The following is a 27,567-nucleotide window of genomic DNA, read 5'->3' as shown; positions in this document are numbered from 1 at the left end:
TTCTATTAGAGGAGCCGCTGGGCCCTTTGACGGATGTGGAAAGGGGGTATGACCTCTTCTGTTCATGGATAACTAGGGCCTTGGACTCTCTGATACCCATAGTTTCAACTAAAATCAATCCCAGAGAGTCGAGTCCCTGGTACGATGGCACTCTCCGGGCCCTAAAGGGTGCCTGTAGACGAGCAGAGAGGGCTTGGAGGAAAACCTATGGGGCTGATCTAAAAGCTGCATACGCCAAGTCCGTTAAGCTCTACCATCGAGCTATCTGCCGAGCCCGTGCGGCTTTTTATGCCACCGAATTCCGGAACAGTCCGAATCCGTCAAAAGCTATCTTTAAGGCCGTAAAAGATCTCACAGCGAAGCGGACTACCTCTACGACCGTGAGCTCCCTTTCCCATTGTGAATCCCTTGCATGTTACTTCTTGGGGAAGGTCCAAGCTATATATAGGACATTCCCTAGCATAGGGTTCACTGAGGGAAGTATAAATGGGGTCCACCATCAGACTCCACTGCTTGTTTTCCCCCCCCTCACCTTGGATGGTTTTTACAAACTTGCGCTGCAAGTCAAATCTGGGTCCCCATCCGATCCAGTAAGGCCTGCTCTCTTCCGAGACCAAGCTTTTATGGGGCGTACAGCCGTATGCTCCCTTGTCAACCTCTCCTTGGAAACGGGAACTGTTCCATCTAAGTGGAAACAAGCTGTGTTGTCCCCGATCATTAAAAAGCCCACCCTGGACCCTTCCAAGCCTGAAAGCTATCGCCCCATCTCGTTGTTACCCTGGCCAGCCAAGATCACGGAGGCCCACGTCAACCTGGCCCTGTCTGAACATCTGACTCGGACCAATGCCCTCGACCCCACACAAAACGGATTCCGTGCTGGGCACAGTACGGAAACTGAGCTACTTGTGATGGTGGAACATCTCCGGGCAAGGTTGGATGCTGGTCAAACGGCGGCGCTTATTTTGTTAGATCTTAGCGCCGCCTTTGATACGGTAGACCACAGCATCCTCCTGCGTCGGCTCGAGGAGACTGGCATTGGCGGTCAGGTGTTGCAATGGTTCCGCTCCTTTTTAGATGACCGCTCCTTCTGTGTTGCCATCCCCCCCTTCAAGTCCAACTACCAACCACTGGCCATGGGGGTTCCGCAAGGGTCCTCGCTGAGTCCCACGTTGTTCAATCTTTACGTGAGACCGCTGGCTGATGTCACTAGGCAGTGGGGCCTTACTTTGGTCTCATATGCTGACGACACTCAGCTGGCGGTTACTCTCAGTGGGGATGCGGAGATTGAGGCCCCCAGGTTTCAGGCCGGACTGAAGGCGGTGGCTAGCTGGCTGACAGGCAATTGCCTTCAGCTAAACGCCACTAAAACAGAGGTGATGGTCGTCGGGAAGGGAGTGGAGCTGTGGGGTGACCACTGGTGGCCCTTAGAGTTGGGACCTACTCCGATCCCGGTATCGGAAGTGAAAAATCTGGGGGTATGGCTGGATGCGGGCCTCTCCTTTGTAGGCCATACTAAAAGAACCGCGGCCTGTTGTTTCGGTCTCCTGAGGGGCTTGAGACCTGTTCTCAAGTTCTTTGACGCCCCGACCAGGCAGCTGGTGATCCAGGCTACTATCATCTCCCGCCTGGATTACGCCAGCTCTCTCCTGGCTGGGGCTAACCAGGCTGAACTAACCCGCTTACAACGGGTTCAGAATGATGCGGCGAGGGCGATTGTTGGCTTGCCCAGATTCTGCTCAGTGACAGGTGTCCTTCGCTCCCTACACTGGCTTCCGGTCAGGAAGCGCATCCTCTTCAAGGTTTTGTGCCTTGCTTTTAAAATCTTGAGAGGTACAGGCCCGGAAATCCTGTCGAGTTGTCTGTCTTTGTATGTCCCTGCCCGTAGCCTTCGCTCTCAGGGTCTGGCCCTTGCGGTGGTTCCCAGATTCAGGCTTAGCCGCATGGGAGGCCGCTCGTTTAGGGTAATGGCTGCGTCAGCATGGAACTCCTTGCCTGTTGAAATCCGCTTGCTGGAGGACCTTCTGACCTTTCGGAGGGCTATAAAAACCTTCTTGTTTTAGCTGTTTCTTAGTTTCTGTTTTTAGCCTGTGGTTGTGTTACGTGCTACCTTGTCTCTGCGCCAGGACGCTCCTTGGCTGGAGTATCTGTGCGCACAATAAATAGTCGTAACATAACATAACATAACATAACATCTTAGAATTACTGAAGAGGTTGTTGTAACTGGTATTGGTATGTCCATTGTTTTGAAAATTTTAGTCTCTATTTTTGAATGTGTGTATCAAAGGTTATATTAGGGTGAGAGGAGGTCTGCCACTCTATCACAAGGATGATGTCATCAGTGATGTCATCAGTGATGTCATTTGAGATGTCATCAGTGATGTCATGAGTGATGTCATTGACCATGTCATGAGTGCTGTAATATGTGACGTCATCAGCAGTGCATTGCGGGCGCGCGAGTTATAGTTAGCTGAACTAACTATAACGGGGGAATTTCAATGGTTTTGTACAAGTGAAAAGTCCAGCTAACTATAACACCCCTGAAACCTATGGTTTTTTCAGTGAATTTCTGAGGTTTTTTAAATGCTAATTCCTAACTATAACGTGCCTGAAACCTATGGTTTTTTCTGTGAATTTCAAAGGTTTTTTAAATGCTAATTTCTAACTATGCCTACAGAGATAGGACATGTGAAGAAAGAAGAAAAAATGCACAGAAAGAAAAAAAAGAAGTGCAGAAAGAAGCAACAGAAGTCCTCAAAGACGAAGAAAACTGCAGTAAGAAGGATAACGTGCAGAAAGAACAAAAAGAAGAGCAGAAAGAAGCCTTGTTGCAAAATCATCCTGTACCCTCAACTTTTTCAGACGGATACTGGTGGTAACTGAGTCTGACTAACCAGTCCTAGAGCCAGTGCTATGTTAAAAGACACTTAGAATACAGTGAAAACACTTACATACACTAGGGAACACTATGCGTTGGGGTCCCCCTGTGATTAGCATGACCTCCTCTGTAAGCCCCTACTATATAATAGGGCAGGGGGATTAAAACTACCTCTTAAAACAGGCCACAGGGCGTTTTTGCACACGTTATCTCAGGCCCCGTCCCCTCCCTTCACCACTGTGTAAACACGCCCTGTGTCCGTTTTTAGTTGGGAGATTAAGTTCATTTGAATCCTGAGGGTCCCTAGGGTCCAACTAGCCCACTAGGTACCTCCAGTAAGTGCCACAGAGCTGCGTTGCAGAAAGGTGTAAAAAGTGGCACGGCCTGGACCACCTCTCTGCAATGCAGCTCAGTGGCGCTTACTGGAAGCACTTGGTGGGCTAGTTAGCCCCCAGGGACCCTCAGTATTGAAGGGAAATTATATCCCCAATTTAAAACGTGCCATAGTGCGTGTTTGCACACATCACCTCAGGCCCCGTCCCCTCCCTTCATCACTGTGTAAACGCACCCTGTGGCTGTTCTAAGTTGAGAGATTAAGTCCCCTTGAATCCTAAGGGTCCCTAGGGTCAAACTAGACCACTAGGTACCTCCAGTAAGCGCCACAGAGCTGCATTGCAGAGAGGTGTAAAAAGGGGCCTGGCCTCAGAAAACCTGTCTGCAGCGCAGCTCCCTGGCGCATACTGGAGATGCCTGTTGGGCTAGTTGGCCCTCAGGGACCCTCAGTATTGAAGAGGAATTAATTCCCCAACTTACAACTCACCAGGGGGCGCATTTGCAGAGTGCTGCAAGGAGGGGGCGTGGCCTCCGGCACGATGCCAGTCTTTTATTTATTTTAATTTTTTAAGAAGGGGGCTGTGTGGTTCCCCTTCTTATTCTAATTTATTGGCCCTGATGACCCCATCCCCCAGGGCATATCTCCTAATTATATTTTTTTGTCCCCAATCCCCAGGGCCGGCCACTGTTTTTTATTATTTTTAAAAAATATATATTTATAGACACACCTAGGACATGCTGGACAAACCGTACGTACCTATCACCATGACGATTTGCGTGATATCCATTAAAAGGCGACTATGCATACAATGAATCCACGTGGAATGTATTTACACCACTAGTGAAGCTCTGACATGTCTGATGCCCTACCGTGCCTAGTCCCGGTAGACACCCTTGTCGTTTATTTATACAAACATGTGTAGCTATTGATGGGCACATTCAATACACATGCACACCAAGCCGTTTAAAGGGGATTCGACAAAAACTCGACCAAAACTATGCAAGAAACCCCCCTCACGGTTAATAAAACACACATCCATTGCCGGATGTGTAATACTTTTTATTTTATTCTCTGGAAAGGGGACATACATCACTTGAGAGTCACAGCGCGCTCCTGGCAGAGCCCAATGCTGTGTTACACCCACCATTGCCTGCTGAGTGCCACACACCTCTGTGTTGTATTCCACTAGCTAGTGCATATGCTATGACACTCTCTAGCCCATGTGCACTGTAACACCACCCCGTGAATATGTCATCCCACACTTGTCTTCTCACGGGTTATATTGCCCCATCTAACGTGCCTTCCTCGATGCCTATGTTATAACGCACAGTGCTATGCCATACATATTACAATCTGGGATCCATATCTTTGTCACAGTGCATATGCAACGTTACACTCCCCAGCACATATTTTATATTACAACTTTAGAGACTAGCTAGGTTACACAACACTGCCCTGTGCATATTACACTCCAAGGCGCATATTGTATAGCACGCGCTAGTGCCTGTGCTATCTCGCGCTCTCCAATTAATCTGTCATTGCACACAATGTATTGCATATTATATTTCACGCCCGGTTCATCTTATATCACACTTTTTGGTGCATAGTTTATACCATACAAGTCAAGTCAAAAAGTGCTTTATTCGAGTATTACTCATAAAAGCAAACATACAAACATATAATAAAAAACAATTAAATCTGAAATGTCATATTGACATACGCACAGTTCTAAAAAAGGAACAAATTATTTTCAGAAAAGAAATATACATAATCACAGGTGTATAATTCATTGGTGTTGATAATGCAATTAAGTACAATTTATAAAATCTTTATACTAAAAAAAAAAAAGAACCATTTAAAATTTCATTTCACAGGTGTAAAGTTCATTGATGTTGATGATACAATTAAGTATAATTTATAAAATCTTTATACTAAAATAGAATCATTTAAAATTTCTTTTCCAGATGTCTCGATAAATTACACTAAACAGAGAATAGACAGTACTCTAGCAGTCTCTGAGCGTCTAGGCAGAGAGTAGTCACCGAACTAGCAATCTCTGCCTTATTATCCATGCCCACCCCAAATACTTAGCGGTGGCAATTATAATCCAAGTTAAAGTAGTCGATCTAACAATGCGCAAAGCCACCATACTACTTTTAGTACCCAGGTTCCTACACATAGGTGCCAACCAAACACGCCTTGGAGTAGAGTATGGTTTACAGGAGAACAAAAAGTGTCCAAGTGTTTCATTACCTTCCCCACAAACTGGGCATGTAGCAGGGCCTCCTTCCCTCCACTTAGATGTTAGGTTACGAAGAGGAAGAGAGCCCGCCCTTAGTTGAAAAAACAGTTTCCTATCCAAAGGTTTGGATATATAATCCCAATACAGTTCATACATGGGGTACAATTTAACCTCAAGAAAACTAGCAGTCATGGACCCACAGTTGATGCTGAGCAAACTCTTGTTAGCAACATTTTCCCAAAAAATGTTTTTTAGGGTTGTCTTATTGGGAAATGATGCCCCAGCTGGGTCAGACCATAATGCATTTAGACCTAGTTCAGATAGTGCAAGTTTTAGTGATTTGAACCATCTAATTCTATTAAAGCAATCTGCTTTAATAACGTCAGTGAACCCGGCCGCATAATGAGAGAGCTCAGGTGTGGTCCATAACCAACGCCAATATAAAATCGGTCGTAGTTTGCCCATTTTCGAGATTTCTTTCCTGCCAAGCTCGTATCTCAAAGGCAATAACGGACTACTCTGTGGAGTACCCGTTAGTTTCCTAAAAAAATTGTTCTCAGAGGTTTGTAACGCCTGTAAATTTTCATGCCCCCATAACTCAGCCCCATATAATGCTGACCCAATTGCTTTTGCCTCATATATAATCAGGGGTGGTTTGATCGGTTTGGTCAATGATTTCCTATGCTCCTTTATAATGGTTCCAGCTAATTGCTTATGCCTAAAAATTGCAATATTTAGATGCTGGTTCCACCTATTATCATTAGAAATAAGGATCCCCAGGTATGTGAATGATGATACAACCTCGAGAGTGCATCCACTCATTGTAATGTTAGGTTTAAAATTTCGATACGGATTAAAAACCATGAGTTTTGTTTTAGACGCATTCACCTCCAGTCCGTGATCCCCACAAAACTTATCAAAAATGGCCAATGCTTTTTGCAGTCCACTTGGAGTTTTGGATAAAATTAACGTGTCATCGGCGAACATTAAAATCGGAACTTTTACACCTGCAAGAGAGGGAGCATCCACTGCCTGTGATTGAATGCGGGGGACAATGCCATTAATAAAAAGGGTGAACAAAGTTGGTGCCATTGAGCACCCTTGCCGAACCCCACGCTCAACAGGAAATTCGGCTGTGTCTTTACCGTATCCACCCCATTGGATTTTAGCATAGGTGCCTTCGTGTAATCTCATGATCAGAGTCAACAAGACTCCTGGGACCCCTAAGGCCACAAGTACTTCCCACAGTTTCGCCCTTGGTACCAGGTCGAAGGCAGCCCACAAATCGACAAAAGCCGCATAAAGGCTGCCCCCACCTAGCACCACAGTCTTCCACTGGATCAGCTGGAACCGAAAAACTTGATCCACAGTACTAGTGGCCCTGCGAAACCCAGCCTGAAAGGGAGATAGAATATTAAATTCTTCCGCCCAATCGAGCAATCGATTAACAATCACTCGCCCAACAATTTTTTGCACTGTATCAATTAGGCTAATTGGGCGGTAGTTACAAGGCTGGGTACGATCACCCTTTTTGTACACAGGGATAATAACAGCACCCCGCCATGATACCGGGATAGCTGCACCCTTAGCAATGTGGTTTATTAACAAGTGAATATATTTACACCACCTTCCAGTGTCATTTAAGAAAACGTCCGCTGGGACCCCATCAATACCAGGAGCACGTCCACTGTGTACGGTTCTAAGGGCCAACAGAATTTCACCCTTCGTGAAGACATTGTCCTCAGAAAATATATAAATAGGGCAGGTACTATTTACAATCTGATCCCTGATAGCATACTGATCACTAAAAAATTTATCCAGGCGTCCTGCGGGACATTGTTATTACAAGCCTCTTCAGACCTTTCTTGTCCCCATTTGACAATATGCCAAAATAATCTAGAATCTTTTCGATCACTAGCACACTTCAACTTGACCCAATGGGCTTCGTCCCAATCTTTTTTCGCCTTGGCAATACAAATTTTGTAAAACTTCCTGGCAGAGCGGATGGCCCCCAGGTTTTTGCTCTTGATTGCTACTCCCAAAGAAATTCGTGCCACCTTGCAAGCATGGTTATACGATTTAGCTGCTCTATAAACACGTGTCATCTTAGAATTTACTGGTTTCAGAAAGTAGCTTTTAATTTCTTGGAAAAGAGACTCATGTACTTTAATAGAATTGACTTGACCTGTAGTGATCCCTGCTTCACATTCTAGGGCCGTAATAGCCTTATCGGTCGCAACTCCAATTTTTTCTATAGCTTGCTGGTCCGTCCTAACACTTGTCCATCTTAACCTACGCATATCATTTGTTGGTACAATTAGCTGGGGTAGGGGATCATCCAGAGGAATAGAAGCATTGGATTCAGACGACCACCATTTGTGAGTAACACATAGCGGATTATGGTCACTCTCTAACATTTCTGTTACAACCATATCACTAACAGTTGACCAAAGGGAAAGGCTACAAATAATATAGTCGATACGACTTTTGCTTCTCCCATTATTAAAGGTCATAGCTGGTACTCTATCTGACTTTGTCCTTCCATTCAAAGCTCTTAACCCTTGTTCGAGGCACATTGCATTCAAACCCAGAATATCCTCTGTCCAACGAGTTACTGGAATAGTATCTAGTAAGGGGATGTCCCATTGTTTGTCTTCCTCTGCACCTAAGAAGGCTTCGCCTGTATCTAGAGGTTCAAACGTACGGTTTAAATCCCCTGCAATTATTATGTTTTTCCTACTAGAATGTGTCTCAAGGAGATTATACAGGGTAAGAAGAACCTCAGATTTTCCTACATTTCCACCTCTGGCATATATATTATAAATATCGATGGATAAGGATAAATTACTCATAAGTCTAATGAGCTGAATATCTTTTTGACCAATCTCCACACTTTTTACAACAACCTTTAAAGATTGTTTGACCCATATAGTAAGGCCCCCCATCGGACGCCCTTTAGGGCCCTTAGAAGCTGGTACATGAAAATTTAGGTACCCCAAAGCAAAAACGGGGTCACAGGCCCATGTTTCCTGGAAAATACAAACATCGAACTTGCTAACAAACCTAAACCAATCACCACAATCCAACTTGGAACATAGCCCAGCCACATTCCAAGATAATAAATTCCCAATATCCTGTGCCATTACAGGTTTGGGGCTGGAGACAAGCCCATTCGTCACAATATTGTTTATACCGTTGTATTTTACGTTTTCAATAATTAAACCAGCTATGGCCTCCATATTAACAATCTCAAGTCGAGTACCTACTCGTTGACCTAGCTCATCAGTAGAGCGTAAATCAAATGAATGGTGAGATGGTTGTCAATCACAAGCATCCAGGTTTGACAGGGCAGAACATCTATTTTCCACACATAGACCCCATTCGCGAAATCCAGCATCATTACTACCCCTATTGGTCACAACATTCCATTTAGTTCTTAGAATACTAGGATTCGGACCTCTTCCTTTCCGAGGATAAAAAAAGTCCAGGGTCAATGGTACAATTGAAGTTGACCTTCGCTGTGGAGGCAAGATGTTAGGCAAGATGTTTGATAGAACCTCGGGGTCAGTGAAGTTAAGGACAACACAATCCCCTCTGAACCTCTTAAAGCTGTTACCAATCCACTCAACCCTTCTGGCATTAACAAGTTCTACAGATAATTGTTGCTTCCCCCAGGGGGATATTACCATGTTGTTTGTAAGCCACGATAAAGATTTATTTAATAAAGAAGGGGCAGATTCGACCTCCCCAGAAACCAAAGGGGGGACATTTGCAAGGACAAGAACTAATGGAGAGGCTTCAACTACAAGCTCAAAAGACCCTTTCCCCATGTTAGAATTATTAGTGGCAGAGATAGGGGGTATATCTACAAGGGCACCACTAGGTACATTAGACAGTGGTACAGGATTAGAGTCAGATCCACTATTCTCAACAAGTAATGTTTTACTCGTTACTGGCTCTACCCTAGATACAGCAACTTCAGTAATATTTCCTGTCTTCACCAAAGTTTTCTCTAGTAAACCACCCAATCTATTAACCTCAGCGGTTAATTTGTCAATTTTACTAACCAGAGGTTTAACTATACCTTTAATTTTTGTGTCCAACATGCTCCATAGTTTAGTAAATTGAGCATTAGAAAGGGTTACGTGAGCTTCACTGAACAGATCATCCTCCTCCTCCTTGTCCTCAGATATTTTCCTCGGAGGGGTTGCAATTTTATTTCTGCCAGATCTTAGACCCCCTCGTTTTGGGATAGCCTTGCTTTTACCCCTAGTAACCCTCGGAGCTGGAACAGGGGTAGTAGAAAAAGGGGACTCAATATTAGTGGATGTCACTGACACCCCTTCACTATCACTGTTGGCTTCAGTAGGAATAACTACGCCACTAGGCAAAATGGGGTTTGTATCGTAAAGAGGGTCATGAGCCACATAAGATGTACTACTATTATGTAAAGCCAAGGAATCCCCATACTCTTTATCAGCCATAAAGAATTGGTTGGATGAATCTAATCCCAGTGAGGATCTCCTGTCGCTGTTAATTTTAGACACAACTTGGATAAGATAATTATCTATAGTATTATTAGCTGGGGTTTGTTTTTTTCCGGGCATGAGTAAGGTAAGTAAGGTGGCTAAGGTAAACAATACACTTGAAACACAAGATTCAAATAGATGTTATAATTACCCTAATTAGACCAAGCTGCTCATATGTCCAAGAATAGTGAAAGTAAATTTTCAGGCAGAGTCCCTGGCCCAACCCAACCTAGTCCGGCCTCGGAGGGCCTCAGACGGTCCCGCCCTTGTCCCAGGCTTCTCCCGGCGCGTCCCGCGCGCGTCCTGCGGGACGAGGTTCCACTCGTGACTTTATTCGCCTCCTGGCGCTCGTGACCAGCGTCGTCGGCGTCCTCGGGAGCAGCGGGGCTGCTGGGAAATGAAGTCCGGTGTCTGAAATCGGCGGAGCCAAGCCCGGCCACAAGGAAATGCAGCAACACAGGGACTCAGGAGGGAAAGAACAGCGGAGCAATGCCCGGCCACAGGTAAGTTCGAAAAGGCTTCACAAGGGCCTCGGCCCCACTCGTGACTTTATTCGCCTCCTGGCGCTCGTGACCAGCGTCGTCGGCGTCCTCGGGAGCAGCGGGGCTGCTGGGAAATGAAGTCCGGTGTCTGAAATCGGCGGAGCCAAGCCCGGCCACAAGGAAATGCAGCAACACAGGGACTCAGGAGGGAAAGAACAGCGGAGCAATGCCCGGCCACAGGTAAGTTCGAAAAGGCTTCACAAGGGCCTCAACCCCACTCGTGACTTTATTCGCCTCCTGGCGCTCGTGACCAGCGTCGTCGGCGTCCTCGGGAGCAGCGGGGCTGCTGGGAAATGAAGTCCGGTGTCTGAAATCGGCGGAGCCAAGCCCGGCCACAAGGAAATGCAGCAACACAGGGACTCAGGAGGGAAAGAACAGCAGAGCAATGCCCGGCCACAGGTAAGTTCGAAAAGGCTTCACAAGGGCCTCGGCCCCACTCGTGACTTTATTTGCCTCCTGGCGCTCGTGACCAGCGTCGTCGGCGTCCTCGGGAGCAGCGGATCTGCTGGGAAATGAAGTCCGGTGTCTGAAATCGGCGGAGCCAAGCCCGGCCACAAGGAAATGCAGCAACACAGGGACTCAGGAGGGAAAGAACAGCGGAGCAATGCCCGGCCACAGGTAAGTTCAAAAAGGCTTCACCATACACTATATCTAGTTTTCATTTTCAATCGTTCTCTCAGGACTATGTTCTATATAACACTGTGTTCACCTACCCTTTTCACGGGCATTACATTTTGCGATAGGGGGTGGAGGGTCAGAGGGTGTTTCTGTCAAGTGAGCCCGGAGTCACAGTCACAAACGTCCTCTTCTTCCTGAATAAAAGTGAGATTATGCTGCATACTTGTTCATATTTTAAGTAGTTCGCACAGGCACACGTTTTAAAAACAATAAAGTACCTAATACCCACCTTCTCTGAACAGTTAGCTTGCTACCCCATCCCCCTCCTCCCTATCCTCTGTTGTGTGAATCCAATGGACTAGCCTTCTCCCTCCTGCCATGCATGGTCTGATGTGCTGCCACTGCCCTCAATTTAGTATGATGTACCAGTCCACTCCTCCTGCCCTCCATTGCCCAATTCTATTCCCCATCATTGACCTCCTGCTTAAACTCTGTGCTTAGCTTGCTGCCCCTATTCTCCTTCCCCCTGCCCTCCGATGTCTTTGTGCATGCCCCTGCTCCATCATTTTTGCCCACCATGTTTCATGGACCTGCCACTCCTATCTACTCTGAGTGTTCTGTTGAGCTGCAACTCCCCTACCACCTGCCTAGCATTGTCAGATGACTGTAACCTGTCCCTGCCACCTCCACCCTGCCTGTTCACATGCCATGCCCCTATCCTCTTCCTCCTGTCCTACATGGTCCATTGTACTGCCACACCCTTCTGCCCTCCCTGGTCTGTTGTGCTGCAACTGCTCCTCCTGCCTGCCCATGCGGTCTGTTGTGAGGCCCCTTCCCCTGAACTTTCTTGTCTGTGCACAGGTCCTGACCCTCCCTTCTATCCTCCATCGTCCTTTGTGCATGCCCCTGCACCCTCCTTCTTGCCCATCATAGCCATTGTGCTGCCACTAACCCTCCCACTTGCCATGCATGGTCTTCTGTGCTGCCATGGCCCCTCCCACCTTCCCTGTGTGGTCAGTTAGCTGCCCCTGACCCCCTCCCACCTTCCCTCCATGGTCTGTGTGTATACCATCACAGTCTCACTGTTGCTCTTCATGGTGTGTCTTGCTTCTAGTGCCCATCCTGCCTGACCTCCATGGTTATCTTGCTGCTCCTGCCCTGCCCCCTTGCCCCCAGCCCTCTGTTTACATGTGCAGACCCCTACTCCCTCCCTCCTGGCTTGTCTGTTGCATTGTAATGCCCCTGATCTGTCCCACCTGCCCTTTTTGGTCTGTTATGCTGCAGCTTTCTCTCCTGTCTGTCCATATGGTCAGCTAGCTACCATTGCCTCTTGCCCCTCTGTTCTCTGTTGTCCATGTGCATGGTCCTGTCCCCTCCCTCTTGCTTTCTATGGATTGTTGTGCTGCACTCCTGTCCCGCATGCCCTGTGTGGTATATTGTGCTGCTGCAAACCCTGATGCCTGCCCTGCAGGGTCAGTTTGGTGCACCTCTCCATGTCCCTCCTGTCCTCTGTTATCCAAGTCGATGTCCCTACCCCATTTTCTTCCATGATCCAATGTACCATACTTGCGAACATTTTGAATTTGGTAAGAGGGAGATTTTGAAAAAAAACTGGGGTATTGATTTTTCCCTTTGAGTTACATTGAAAAAGAGGAGATTGTAGACAGGAGACAGATCAAATAAAGCCCATTTGAGCTTAAAAACATTGGACGTTTCCTGGCTGAATCGGGTCTGTTGGCATGTATGGTTGTACTACCATTGCCTCTTCCTTCTGCCCACAATGGTCTATTACATTGCCACAGCCTCTCTTGCAAGTCCTGTATTGTTGGTTTGTTGCCCCTGCCCCCCTTTCCACTGCCCTCCATAGTCTGTTGTGCTGCCACGGCCCTTCCTGCCTGCTCAGTGTGGTTAAATTGTTGCCTTTGCACCCTCCTACCTGCCTCCAATTTTCAAAGTCCGTGCCCCTGGCCTCTGCCTCTCAACAGTATCCTAATGAACAACTAGATTGCTAACATTCTATACTTATTACAAAAGTGTGGAACGCCTGACGTCATCTTGATGTAATCAAAACTGTAATACCTAGAGCATTTCCTTTAGAAATTACATATATGAGAGGGTCTTATTGGCATCAAAATTATGGTTAGTGCTCTAAAAGACTAAAATAAGGACATATTTTCTGAGTTTTCAAATAGCGACAAAGCACTTTTAAATTATTTGTTATCTTTATGTTTTTTTATCCAGTTGACCACTTGATTAAATGTTGCACTTGGGGGAGAGGATGTGGTGTTACTTCCAGAACTGCAGACTTTGCAACTGGGGAACCAGGTTGGAGTTTCTGCTTCAGCTCGACATTCTGTGATTCTGGTCAAATCAGTTAGTCTCCCCATGTCTACAACCAAAATGAATTTGTTCTTGTGTGATGTAACCAATGCTCATGTAAAGCACTCCAATACCTGACAAGTCTGCACTATATAACACTGCAAAAACACAAAATAATAAGTGTTTTGCACACTTCTGTCATTGGGCTATATTTGGGCTACATCTGGGTGATTTTGGGCTACATTTGGGCTCTTTTGTCTCCGGTGGCCATCTTGGGAGATTTATTTGTTATGAAGTTTCCTAATTTCCTCATGTACTGCAGTCTCCTCAGTAGGAAATGCTTTCAGTTTTTTACTTTGATTCCATCATGAAGGTATTCAGATATGTCACACATTTGCCATAAATTCTGAATGTTAGCACTCTAGTTGCTCATTAGATCACTGAAGTAAAACTACTGTTCACCATGGAAGTCTGCTCCTGGTATTAAAAGTGCATGTTTCAGTCTGCATGTTAGAATTTTTTAATGAAATAGAAGAGGATTTGAGAAGTCACTCAAAATGTGCCCTCATTTTCTTTCTTCAGCATTAATCATAATTTCTATGGCAAAATGAACCCCCTCATTGTGTTCCTTTTTAAATTTAATGTTTTAAGAGTTAACACTTTAATCCAAGCCAGATGGCTTCAGGTGTGCCATGCGTTTATCATAAGTAGGACTGTTAGCGCTCTAGTTGTTCTTTGGAACACTCTGGGAAGCTGCAGTAGAACACAAAGGAATCAACTGACAGTCTCTGCCCTTGTTGGATGTACATGTTTTACTGAGAATGTCAGACTTCATTCTCACATGACTGAGAAAGATAATGTGAATTTACAGAAAATAAGCTCTCAGTTTAGCTTATAGATCACTTTCCAAACCTCTGTGGGAAAAGCATGAGAAAATATTTTTCTCTCAATCATGATATCCCAGCAGAAGGCTTTTTTACATGGTGAAATCACCTTAGAACATACCACAATTCCTAAAATGAGTATGGTACCATCAACAAATGATTTATAATGTAACTAAAGTCTTAAAACCTTCTATTAACTGCAATGCTCTTTAATGAGGTGCTATCATGTATATTGGTCCCAAGATGGCTGCCAACACTTCTTGGATGAAGTGCTGACAGCCAATCAGATCTCAGGATGAGAGTTGTGGTTAGGCTCCGCCCACATATATATATGATTTTACTTTTGATTTTGTCAGGAACTACTGAACAGATTGACACCAGACCTGCAAAAGGCACATCCCTGAGCTGAGGACTACCTCTCTGCCAAATTTCAAGTAATTCTGTTCAGCCGTTCGGGCTGTACCTTGGACTAAAGGTCCCTATGGAAAATTGCATGGGGAAAACGTGTTTTGGGACCCCCCTTTTTTCTCAGCCCCCGCTTGACGAATCCCCCCGAGACTTTCAGGGTAGGAGCGGAGCGGAGCGCCCCACCTATTTTGAAAATTTCGCAAGGATTCGTCAACCGGCGCCAAAGTTATTCCAAATAGAATGTAGCGGATTTCCTATGGAAACACGGTCCTAACTATAACTATCTACTGGCGACCGCCAGTAGATAATATATACATATATATATATATATATATATATATATATATATATATATATATATATATATATTACCTACTGGCGGTCGCCAGTAGGTAGTTATAGTTAGGACCACGTTTCCATAGGAAAACCTCAACATTCTATTTTGAATAACTTTGGCGCCGGTCGACGAATCCTCGCGAATTTCTCAAAATAGGTGGGGCGCTATGCTCCGCTCCTACCCTGAAAGTCTTGGGGGGATCCGTCAAGCGGGGGCTGAGATAAAAGGGGGGTCCCAAAAAGCGTTTTTCCCATGCATTTTTCCATAGGACCTTTAGAACGAGCTACAGCCCGAACGGCTGAACAGAATTACTCAAAATTTGGCAGAGAGGTAGTCCCTAGGTCAAGGAAGTGCCTTTTGTAGGTTTGGTGTAAATCTGTTCAGTAGATTCTGAGAAAATAGCCTTTAAATCAATATATATATCTGAGCCCGCTTACGGTACGCTTACCGTACGCTTACGGTAAGCGTACGGTGGCGTGCGCGAGCGCGATTCTGATTGGCTCTTAGATCTTAGTAAACATTCGAATCGGCCGAAACCAGGAAGCGGCGGCCGCCATTTTGTGTATTTCACTCTGAAAAAAAAGAGTGAAAACAAGGAAAGGGGGCAATAAGGAGAGTTACAGACCCCCTTACATTTGTGAGGGGGTCAAAGAAGGACTGTAAAGTACAAAGAAAACATTTATTGATTTTAAAAAAAATCACGGGGTACGCGTACGGTAAGCTTACGGTAAGCGTACGGTAGAAAAAAAAAAAAAAAAAATGAAAATCAGATTTAAGTGTTTAGATATTAGGGGGCTCTAAAAAGAGCCGTTGTGTTTATGAAATGATTTTTTAGTGGTACCTACAAGTAAGTACAGATTTGTTGACGTGCTTTCTTGCTTTGTCATCGCACCTCGTGCCCACCGTGCGTGCACGGCACTAACTGCGTAAAGTGGGCACGCGGTGCGCGAAGCGCACCGCGTGCTCACTGTGCGCGCACGGTGCGCGAAGCGCACCGTGCGCGCACGGAACGAACTGCGTTAAGTGGGCGCGCACGCCACGAATGGCGTAAAGTAACTTAGCATTTAAAAAACCGTACAAATTCACTGAAAAAACCATAGGTTTCACACACGTTATAGTTAGGAATTAGCATTTAAAAAACCTTGCAAATTCACTGAAAAAACCATAGGTTTCACACATGTTATAGTTAGCGGAAATTTTACTGATAAAAAACCAATGAAATTCCCCCGTTATAGTTAGTGCAGGCAACTATAACTCACGCGACCGCAATCTTCTGCTGATGACATATGTGTCTTTATGAAAAAAAAATATTTGTAATATATGTATAGCTAAAAATGTATGGAAGAAGACATGGGCAAATAAGTGTCTAAATACAGTATTAGCATCAGCAGAGGATTGCGGTCGCGTGAGTTATAGTTGCCTGCACTAACTATAACGGGGGAATTTCATTGGTTTTTTATCAGTAAAATTTCCGCTAACTATAACATGTGTGAAACCTATGGTTTTTTCAGTGAATTTGCAAGGTTTTTTAAATGCTAATTCCTAACTATAACGTGTGTGAAACCTATGGTTTTTTCAGTGAATATATATATATATATTTATATATATATATATATATATATATATATATATATATATATTACCTACTGGCGGTCGCCAGTAGGTAGTTATAGTTAGGACCACGTTTCCATAGGAAAACCTCAACATTCTATTTTGAATAACTTTGGCGCCGGTCGACGAATCCTCGCGAATTTCTCAAAATAGGTGGGGCGCTATGCTCCGCTCCTACCCTGAAAGTCTTGGGGGGATCCGTCAAGCGGGGGCTGAGATAAAAGGGGGGTCCCAAAACGCGTTTTTCCCATGCATTTTTCCATAGGACCTTTAGAACGAGCTACAGCCCGAACGGCTGAACAGAATTACTCAAAATTTGGCAGAGAGGTAGTCCCTAGGTCAAGGAAGTGCCTTTTGTAGGTTTGGTGTAAATCTGTTCAGTAGATTCTGAGAAAATAGCCTTTAAATCAATATATATATCTGAGCCCGCTTACGGTACGCTTACCGTACGCTTACGGTAAGCGTACGGTGGCGTGCGCGAGCGCGATTCTGATTGGCTCTTAGATCTTAGTAAACATTCGAATCGGCCGAAACCAGGAAGCGGCGGCCGCCATTTTGTGTATTTCACTCTGAAAAAAAAGAGTGAAAACAAGGAAAGGGGGCAATAAGGAGAGTTACAGACCCCCTTACATTTGTGAGGGGGTCAAAGAAGGACTGTAAAGTACAAAGAAAACATTTATTGATTTTAAAAAAAATCACGGGGTACGCGTACGGTAAGCTTACGGTAAGCGTACGGTAGAAAAAAAAAAAAAAAAAAAATGAAAATCAGATTTAAGTGTTTAGATATTAGGGGGCTCTAAAAAGAGCCGTTGTGTTTATGAAATGATTTTTTAGTGGTACCTACAAGTAAGTACAGATTTGTTGACGTGCTTTCTTGCTTTGTCATCGCACCTCGTGCCCACCGTGCGTGCACGGCACTAACTGCGTAAAGTGGGCACGCGGTGCGCGAAGCGCACCGCGTGCTCACTGTGCGCGCACGGTGCGCGAAGCGCACCGTGCGCGCACGGAACGAACTGCGTTAAGTGGGCGCGCACGCCACGAATGGCGTAAAGTAACTTAGCATTTAAAAAACCGTACAAATTCACTGAAAAAACCATAGGTTTCACACACGTTATAGTTAGGAATTAGCATTTAAAAAACCTTGCAAATTCACTGAAAAAACCATAGGTTTCACACATGTTATAGTTAGCGGAAATTTTACTGATAAAAAACCAATGAAATTCCCCCGTTATAGTTAGTGCAGGCAACTATAACTCACGCGACCGCAATCTTCTGCTGATGACATATGTGTCTTTATGAAAAAAAAATATTTGTAATATATGTATAGCTAAAAATGTATGGAAGAAGACATGGGCAAATAAGTGTCTAAATACAGTATTAGCATCAGCAGAGGATTGCGGTCGCGTGAGTTATAGTTGCCTGCACTAACTATAACGGGGGAATTTCATTGGTTTTTTATCAGTAAAATTTCCGCTAACTATAACATGTGTGAAACCTATGGTTTTTTCAGTGAATATATATATATATATATATATGAAAGGATTTTTCCGTGTAGAACCCTCAGAAATGAGCACCAAGTCCCAGAGGGTCACAGAAAGGCAGCACACCAAACAGCAGATTTCAGGTCAGTTTCAAGTTGCTCACCTCGTAATTATTTGCTTTTTTCTTTTCTTAAGTTTTCAACGTGCAAAGTGCAAAATGCATCAGGCAACAGCAGATCGACCTACGCGTTTCGGCCAAAGGCCTTCTTCCGGGTCATGTGATAATCAGTGAAGGGTGTTTAAAAAGGGGTTGGTTTGGCCCGCCCCAATTAACAGAAAATCCCAAGTTTAAAAGAAAAGATGCATCATACAGGGAAACAAGCAAACACATTTAATTTTAGGCTTGCACATTCTTTACATGCGACATAAATGCATATATAAACTTGTAAAGTACTCAGTTCCAAATTGCATTATGTGGCATAGATGTATACTATTCTCATTGCAACGAAAACCAGAGAGAGAGTTAGTTTTTTCCATCAGGCACTGCATAACATTTAGAGTTTCAAGTCTAATATGTGTGGGTTCCTTAACTTTATACATCCTTTTCACTTATAAAAGTGTGTAAGTTGCGACATCAAATCAATTTATGGATTCATTCGATAATTCAATCATATATGTAAACATTAATCTTAAGGGACTGAAACAATTAATAGGTGTTTGAAATAGATGTGGAAAATCCTACCAAAAGTGTATAATAAAATAATTAATACAAATTAAAGTATAGTGTAGGACTAATTGCTATCCATAATGGTCTAATCATGGTGAAGTACCAAACTATCAAAGTAAAAAAGAGACCATTGTATGATAACTAAATACATAGGGTAATATGAAATACAACTAATGTCGAACCTAATTCTTTCCTATTATTAAGAAGAAGGCAGGCAACTTCACAAGACCCACAAATTAATACACAAATTCTAATACGAATCATATTCCTAATTCCCATGGTCTCCTTGTATAACACCTTAAAATGCTTTAGAAAGAAGTAGGTGTATATATATATATATATAAATGAATTCAAATTGCCTATAATGGTTCAGTTGATTTAAATTCGCCACCATAATTCTACTAAATTTTAAATCTTTTCTCATTCTCTCAAAAATCAAAAAATTAATTTATACGAACGTAAAATCAAAAAGTAAGGATTAAATAATTGAGTTCACAGGCATATGTGACCTAATTAAGCATTCACTTATCATTGTGGATCTATGTCTGTGAATTCAAGTTGTTGTATGTATGTAATTCAGCCTCAGCATTTAAACCCCATGGTGACTCTGTTCCTTTAAGGATAATCCATTTTGATTCAGCTTGTCTCAAAAGACGATCACGATCTCCCCCTCTCATGTTTTGAGGGATATGTTCAACTCCATAGTATTTTAAGTTGTCAAAATTGCCATCATGCACTTTCCAGATGTGTTTCGAAATTGCATAGGAAAAATCTTTGTTCTTTGTGGCCCTTAGATGTTGTAGTATTCTCAATTTTAATTTGTTCACGGTACTACCAATGTATTCCTTGCCGCATTCACATTTAAGAACATAGACTAAACGCGAGGTTTCACACGTGATCCTTTCTTTAATAACCTTGTGTTCACCAGTCATGATGTCAATTTTTTGTATGTTCAAACCATGGCGGCAGGCTTTACATTTTGAACATTTGAAGAACCCCTTTGTTTTTAGCCATTGTATTTTACTGCCACCTCTCTCACTTCTTTGATGATGACTATGTACCAAGATGTCATTCAGAGATGGAGCTTTTTTGTATGTAATATTGAGATGGTCCGTTGTTATTTATTTTCGATCATTATCTCTTCTCAAGATTTTCCAATGATCTTGGAGTGTATTTCTAATGATTTGGCTGGACGAGTTGAATTGAGTAATATATCTTATTTTGTTGTTATCCGGATTCTTACTCTGTTCCATATTAGTTCTTTTAGGTAATAGTGTGGCCTCTCTCTTTTTTTGTAAGGCTCTTGATTTAGCATTATCCAACACTATTACTGGATATCCTCTGAGTGAAAATTTCTGATACATCTCATCCAGTTCTAAGAGAAATTCATCTTCTTCTGAGCAGTTTCTCCGTGCTCTTAGAAATTCTCCATATGGAACACTCCATTTTAAGCATTTGGGATGTGCACTATTAGCTGATAAAATACTATTACATGAGGTTGATTTTCGAAAAAGTGTTGTACAAATCTTCTGATTTTTGATATAGACGTGGATGTCTAGATAATCAATCATTGTCTTGCTGATGTTGTAAGTACATTGAAATTGAAAGGAATTGTTGTTAAGACCCTTAAGAAAGATTTTCAAATCCTCAGTATTTCCCTCCCATATCAAGAATAGGTTGTCTATATAACGTACCCAAAGTACAATATGCTCCAGCATGTCTTTATTTCCTTCCGACCAAATTTTTTCTGCCTCCCACATGCCCATGGTAAGATTAGCATATGTGGGAGCAAAGGAAGTCCCCATGGCTGGTCCTTTGCATTGTTTATAATATTTTTTGTCAAAGATGAAAACATTGTTTGTAAGGCAGAAACATAACATTTCTATTAACATGTTAGTTTGTTGGAGCACATTCAAAGACCTTGATCGGAGGAACGACTCACAGGACTTAATCCCATCTTCATGCCGAATTGATGTATACAGTGATACAACATCAACAGTTATCATTGTATACTCATCTTTCCAGGGTATATTCGATATCCTATTGAGGAAATCCATTGAATCTCTGATGTACGATGATAGACCTAATACAAATGGGAATAGGAAGATATCCAGGAATCTCGAGGTATTTTCAAGTAAAGAACCACAAGAACTAACAATTGGGCGACCTGGTGGATTATCTAGACTTTGATGTACCTTTGGTAGTACATAAATTGTTGGTGTTATTGGATGTTTAATCAATAGATAATCAATAGATAGCCTAGTTCCTCTTCATCAAGTAATCCTAACTGGTGCCAATCTTGAAGTTTTTGATGGAAGATTTTCATGATTGATGGTGTTGGGTCCTCTTTGAGCTTTTCGTAGTTTAATGGATCATTCAGTAGACGTTTAATTTCTGAATAATATTTTTGTTCATATATATATATATGTTCTTATATATATTTTGTAACTGCCTACAAAACTAAGAGAGCCAAAGGGAACACACACTGTCACGCACATCCCAGGACTGATAGGAATGTCCAGGTGCTGGTGCAGCCACCAAGATGTTGTCTCTCATGGAAGGCGTAGGGTGGAATTCAGACAGATACAATGCCCATAATTGTGAGTCAGGTGCCCAAATACCCAGCATAACAAGTACCATTTGTGTGGTAGGCCGTGATTACACACATGCATAGTGCTGAAAAGGGTCAATATTGTCCCTGAAGGCATTTTGACATACTCCAAACACAAGTACAGTGACTAGCAAGGATGGCACAGGCGATTCAGCAGGAGACATCGGTGAGCAGGCATGGCCATTGTTGAAGGGATCCATCACCAACAAAGGAAATGTAGACACAGGTCAGCACAACAATTGTGCAAATGTTTGCAGGGAAGATGTCAGGTGCCACAGAGGAAGGAACACTCCTTGGGACACTGTCTTCAAACCAAATTAACACACACTACCAATTATTCTTTGCTGAGACATTGTGATGGCACACAGATACAATGGTACACCTCATGACCATCATACTAAAACATTTATCAGAACCCTAACACATTACGAGAACACCAACTCCAGGAGCCTCATCACCAACATCAAGTACCTGAAATGCAATAGTGTTCAAAGTAAAAAAAAAAGTTTTATTCTGCAAAAAAAAAACTGTGAAAATAACACTATGTACAAAGGCCAATGGCCAGTCCATTATTAAAGTCCTTGGGGGGACTTATGGTACAGCGTCTCCCCCTAGCTTGCCTGCACAATGGAACCCTCTGGTTCGTCGACCAGGGGGGGGCATCATGTGGGTCAGGACCAGGCACCGCAGGGACAGGAGGGGGAAGGGTAGGTGTGGTGGGTGCAGGGGTGGACGTCTCCACCACAGGGGTTGGGACAGCACCGAAAGTGGAGGTGAGCTTGGCGCTGCACACCGCAGCAAGTGCGTCCAGCCCAACCCTCTGCACCTGAGGATTGCCCAGGGTCAAGGGAGGGTGTGGTGGGCGAGGGATGGGGCTCAGCACTCCTGGGGGAGGGTGTTGAGGTGGTAGGGGACTCAACTCCCCTGCCCAGGGACTTCCTTGCCGCTTGTGGGGTAGTGGCTCAGAGGGGGTGAGGTCCAGCTCAGCCAGAAACAGCTGCTGGGGTGACAGTTTGGCAGGGGAGCCAAGGGGAGTGGTTTGGGAGGGACAGGGTTGTGAGGACTGTGGACTCCGACTGTGGCTGCGTGTATGTCGTCTTTCCCCAGACCCTGTGGGTGTGCCTACATCCCCCTGAGTGTGCGTGCCAGGAGGTGTGCGCTTTGCCTTACTTGGGGGTGTGCTGCCTGTGTCTGGTGGGGTGTGTGACCGTGACTGTCTCGGTGTGCGTGGGACAGGTATGGGAGAGGGAAGTGTGGATGGGGCCGGGGTAGGGGGGTGACGGAGCGCTGCAGGAGAGTCACTGCTGCCGTCAGTGAAGAGTCCATAGACCGCAGAATCCTGCGTTGGTCAGACATCGTTACCGACACCATCTGTGTGAGCAGTTTGGTGTGTCCATGGAGGACATTCAGCACCAATGCCTGTCCAACCTGCAACTGCCGTAGTATGTCCACAGACTCTTCACTGAGGGCAGCAGGGGTGACAGGGGCAGGGGGTGCGGTGCCTGGGCCGAAGGAGACATAGTGGGTCTCTGCACGGACAGAAGGGATGGGAGCAACTGGGAGGGCAGAGCTGGGAATGGAGGAGGCGGGGACAGATGTTGGTCTGCTGCTAGGTGGTGTCGCAGCCTCCGCCTCCTCGGGGAAGCCAGCATCAGACCCGTCGGCGTCGTAGCTGGTCTTGCCTCCAGACAGGTCCTCAGACTGACTCCCCTCGCCCTCCGTGCCACTGGCTTCCTCGGCCTCAACAGCACTGGTGGCACTGTCGCTAGGTCCCTCCTCCAGGTCCGTGCAGGTGTCTCCCTCGGTTTCTGATGATGATGCTGTGGGCAAGGAGAAGAAATATAAATGCATCAGTCACCTGTATACATCTGAGCACTAAAACAATAGGTCACTGTGCACATCAGGCAATGCATCATGATTAACAGCTAGATTACTCCGCACATATCTAAGTCCTGTACTGCCCAGTTGGTAGACCCACTATGCCACTTGGACACAAGGAAAAAAGAACACACCAGGCCACAACTTGGATTAGAAATACACTGAGAAGCTAGTGTCTGTGAACAGGTGAGCACAGCAATACAATGAAGTCATGCCACCTCTTGTTTACCCTTTAAGAAACAGTAGTGGTGCACCCTAGGCAAACTAACACACCTCATTATTCAAGGTGTCCCCGCACTCAGAGACCTGTAAGTACTTTGGAACACAAAACGGAAAAATGTTGGTACCTTGGGACTCACAATACTTTACACAATCGACATGTTTTGAATGTGGCAATTCGCCATTTTGTGAGAAGAACACTCATGTGCCTGCATGTAAGATGTCTCCCAAGGAAGTGCACACAAAAAAACATTTACACTGTTATTGAAGAAGCTGGCACCTTTTCAAATAGGCCACTGTTAGAAATAAATGGTGTTGCAGAAAGTACATATACATGGGCCCACGGAGGTCTTGATGTCTTGACACTCGTTATTTTTTATCACCAACAACAAAGGAGTGTCACAAAATCAAGACCATGTGGGAACATGTATATGGATAATCTGCAACACTATTTAATTCTAACAGTGGCTTCTATGATAAGGTGCCATGCGTCTTCCATGAAAGTGGAAATGTTGTTAGGTGTGCACTACCTTGGGAGACATCTGTCATGCAGGCACATTAGTGTTCTTACCACAAATCACAAATTACCACATTTAAAACATGAAGATCTGTTGACAGGTGCTGTGAGTGCCAAGGTACAATCATTTTTGACTAACAACTTGAATTATGTCAGTTGTCACATGGCCATCCGTTACCTGATGACACAGTTGGCTACACATATGACGTACTGCCTGTCATGTGGAGTGGCACACATGTCCAAACCCAGGACAATGCATAAGCTAATGGGCCTGCAATTGTGTTGTAAAAAAGCATAGCTGGACTGTGGAGACACCCTCATGGCAAGCCAGAATGTCCACACGGATGTCAGCACACGAAGACCAAACTGCGTTGCATCTGAACCACACACAGGTGCCAAAAATTGTATGAGCAGGAATGTTTTTAAACTAATGACATAGGCTGCAAAGCACGAACATTAAGCACTGGCTACCATCACAGGGGCACTGCATGGTGATTCTTTGTACAGCCAATTCTCACACACAGGTCAGAACTGGCAAGGACAAATCAGGGGTGCCCATGGAGGCCTCTTCTGCACAACCCCCCCCCCTGCCTGAGTCAATGTGATTGATACAGATCAAGAAGTGACACCTCTTAATCAGGGTTTCACAAATTGTGCTGCAACAATTGATAAATGGACACAACATCACCTCGTGGGGCTGGCGACACATATTTGTGACAAACAAACATCAACCGATTGTTGAGAATAGCCACACAGGCACTGCCCAGTGTGAGTATGCACAAGCCAAATGTTGTATCCCTGTCCAGTGGACACATGTAGCACATATTGGGAAAATACAAACTATGCCCAGGGAACAATGCCACAGTGGCAGACCTATGCTGAACCCACAGAGAATTGTCACAGTGTTGGATGATACACATGATTAAGAGGCCAGGGTGTCTCAGGGGACTGTAGTGGGCACACTGCTCCATGTTCCTGGAATTACCTGACTGTACCATGAGCAACCGTCCTGGCACTATGCATATCTCCCACTCATGCACATCATGTCTGAGGCCACAACATTGGTCATGCATGCTGCAAGGGTGTTCAGTTGAAACCTCACACTCCTATGTTGAGACTCATCATCAGTGCCAACAAATATGGACACACAACATAGTGAACAGGTCACTGCACAGGCAAGGTACCAACACATGTCACAGACCACCCTCCCACATGATGCGGAAAGCAATGTGCACTTTGATGTACTGGCAGCCTAGATGACCATGTGCAAATGTGATTACACACAGACCAGGGGACACATGTCAAGGAGGGGAAGGGATGAGTAAGAGCACCAGGTGACATTGGGGAACAGAAAATGCACTGCACATATAAACTCTGGGAGTGTATCCAGGCTACAGAGCACTTCCAAAAGCTGGTGACACATAACACAACAAACAGCCATATACCTACCCCCTCCTTGCTGCAGTCTCTCCTGTAACTGCCTATCGAGGTCAGGGAAGACCACCGCCAGGACACGGGTCATGTGGGGGGTCAGGCGTCGGCGCCCGCCGTGGGGGCGAGGAGTGTCGATCCCCAGCTGGACCCGGGTGATCCGCCGGGTCCAGCACCGGATGTCCTGCCACCGCTTTTGGACTTGTGGTAGGCGCCGACTTCGATCCCCTGCTGATCTCACGCCCCTGACGATCTCCCTCCAGATCAAACCCTTCTCGTAGGCAGTTACCTGTGAGGATGACAAAGTGAGACAACATCACTACACCTGCTCCATGTCCCTGAGACACACATTTGATCATCTTTGATATGTTGAACAGGGCATAGGCTGCTGGCAGGAATTGCATCATTATCAAAGATAAATTGGCCTGTGTGCCAGCCCCAATGCACTACATGGCAGTGAAAGTCAACAATTGGCATAAGGGGTGCAACACACTCCCTGATCATGGCACACACTGTGCAGCACATGCAACAGCAGACTGATGGACAGCACGTGTCAAGCAGTCACATGTCCCACTCCACTGACGTAGACTCAGCAGCCTAGACAGACACACCCAGGCACAGATCACTCACCTGTCACTGACAAAAGCAGATACAACCCTCACTCTGCACATGTGCCACTTGCCTGGGGGGTGTCACAGGTGTCGTGCTAGCTCTGTAAGTCAGGCACACAGCACGGCTTACTTCTCACATCAGATGGGCAGAGCTGTTGCCTCCTCCATGCATCTGTGGTGCAACACTTCACATAGACACTCACCCACATGACAAGGAACATTCACACACATCAATGTCCAGGAGGTCGCACACATCATTTGGACACTGTCACCACAGGGCCACTCAACTCATACACATCTGTGGGTACAGTCACCTGTCACACCGGGGGGACCACTGAATCACCTCAGGACAATAGTAAAAAAAGGCACCAAGAATTTGCCAGGCTGAATGTGTCATGCACTATGCAGTGAATGTCACAGTAAGCACAATGCAAGTGAGGAGTGCACACAGGAACTACATCATGCTCTGCATGGGAGACAGAGGCTTTCTCCCCCCCCCCGGGACCCACTCCAAACCACATTGCATGTCTGTCACACTTGGACACAATGCCAGAAGTGACAGTCACACAAATGGTGCACAGTCAAAGGTAGTGGAGTCAGCACTCACCTGCTGTCCTGGTCTCCCATACAGCTTGGGGTACTGTGGGAGGAGGCAGTCCAGCAATGCCTCATTCTCCTCGAGGGTGAATGGCTGGGCCCTCTCTACAGTCCGCGACATGATCCAGAGGAGGCAGAGACAGCAGCAGTGTGGTCGACAGGAAAGTTGTGCAGGCAAGTGCCCTCTCATCGGTTCTGGCTGCCTTGTATCTGTCTTGCTGAGGGGCATTGAGTTAGAGGAGTACATAGTGATTGGTCAGACTCATTAGCATCGTACGTTTACTCCAATCCCTTTAAACATACACCAGTGACACGCATTTGCATCATTCAAATTTTGAGCATCATGTCAAGTCAACAACCACTTTGCAACATTGCATTTTTTGGCCAACTGAGTGTTACAGGACACCTGATGGAAAGATTTCAATTCAAAACTCGGTATCCATGACAACCAGCATGCATTTTGGGCCTAAAACTTGTCCCCTATGTGTCCCATATGTCATTTTGAATTACACACACATGTACAGTGCGTTTCACACGATGCAAGCCGTACACGCGCAATGAATGCGTGTGTACGGTTCATATCACACGTACCCCTACGGCACCATTGTAATAGTGATACGAGCCGTACACGCGCAATGAATGTGTGTGTACGGTTCGTATCACACGTACCCCTACGGCACCATTGTAATAGTGATACGAACCGTACCCACGCATTCATTGCACGTGTACGGCTCGTATCACTATTACAATGGTGCCGTAGGGGTACATGTGATACGAACCGTACCCACGCATTCAT

The sequence above is a fragment of the Triturus cristatus genome, chromosome 4_2, assembly GCF_964204655.1.
Source record: "Triturus cristatus chromosome 4_2, aTriCri1.1, whole genome shotgun sequence".
NCBI lineage: Eukaryota > Metazoa > Chordata > Amphibia > Caudata > Salamandridae > Triturus > Triturus cristatus.
This window is presented reverse-complemented; position numbering follows the sequence as displayed.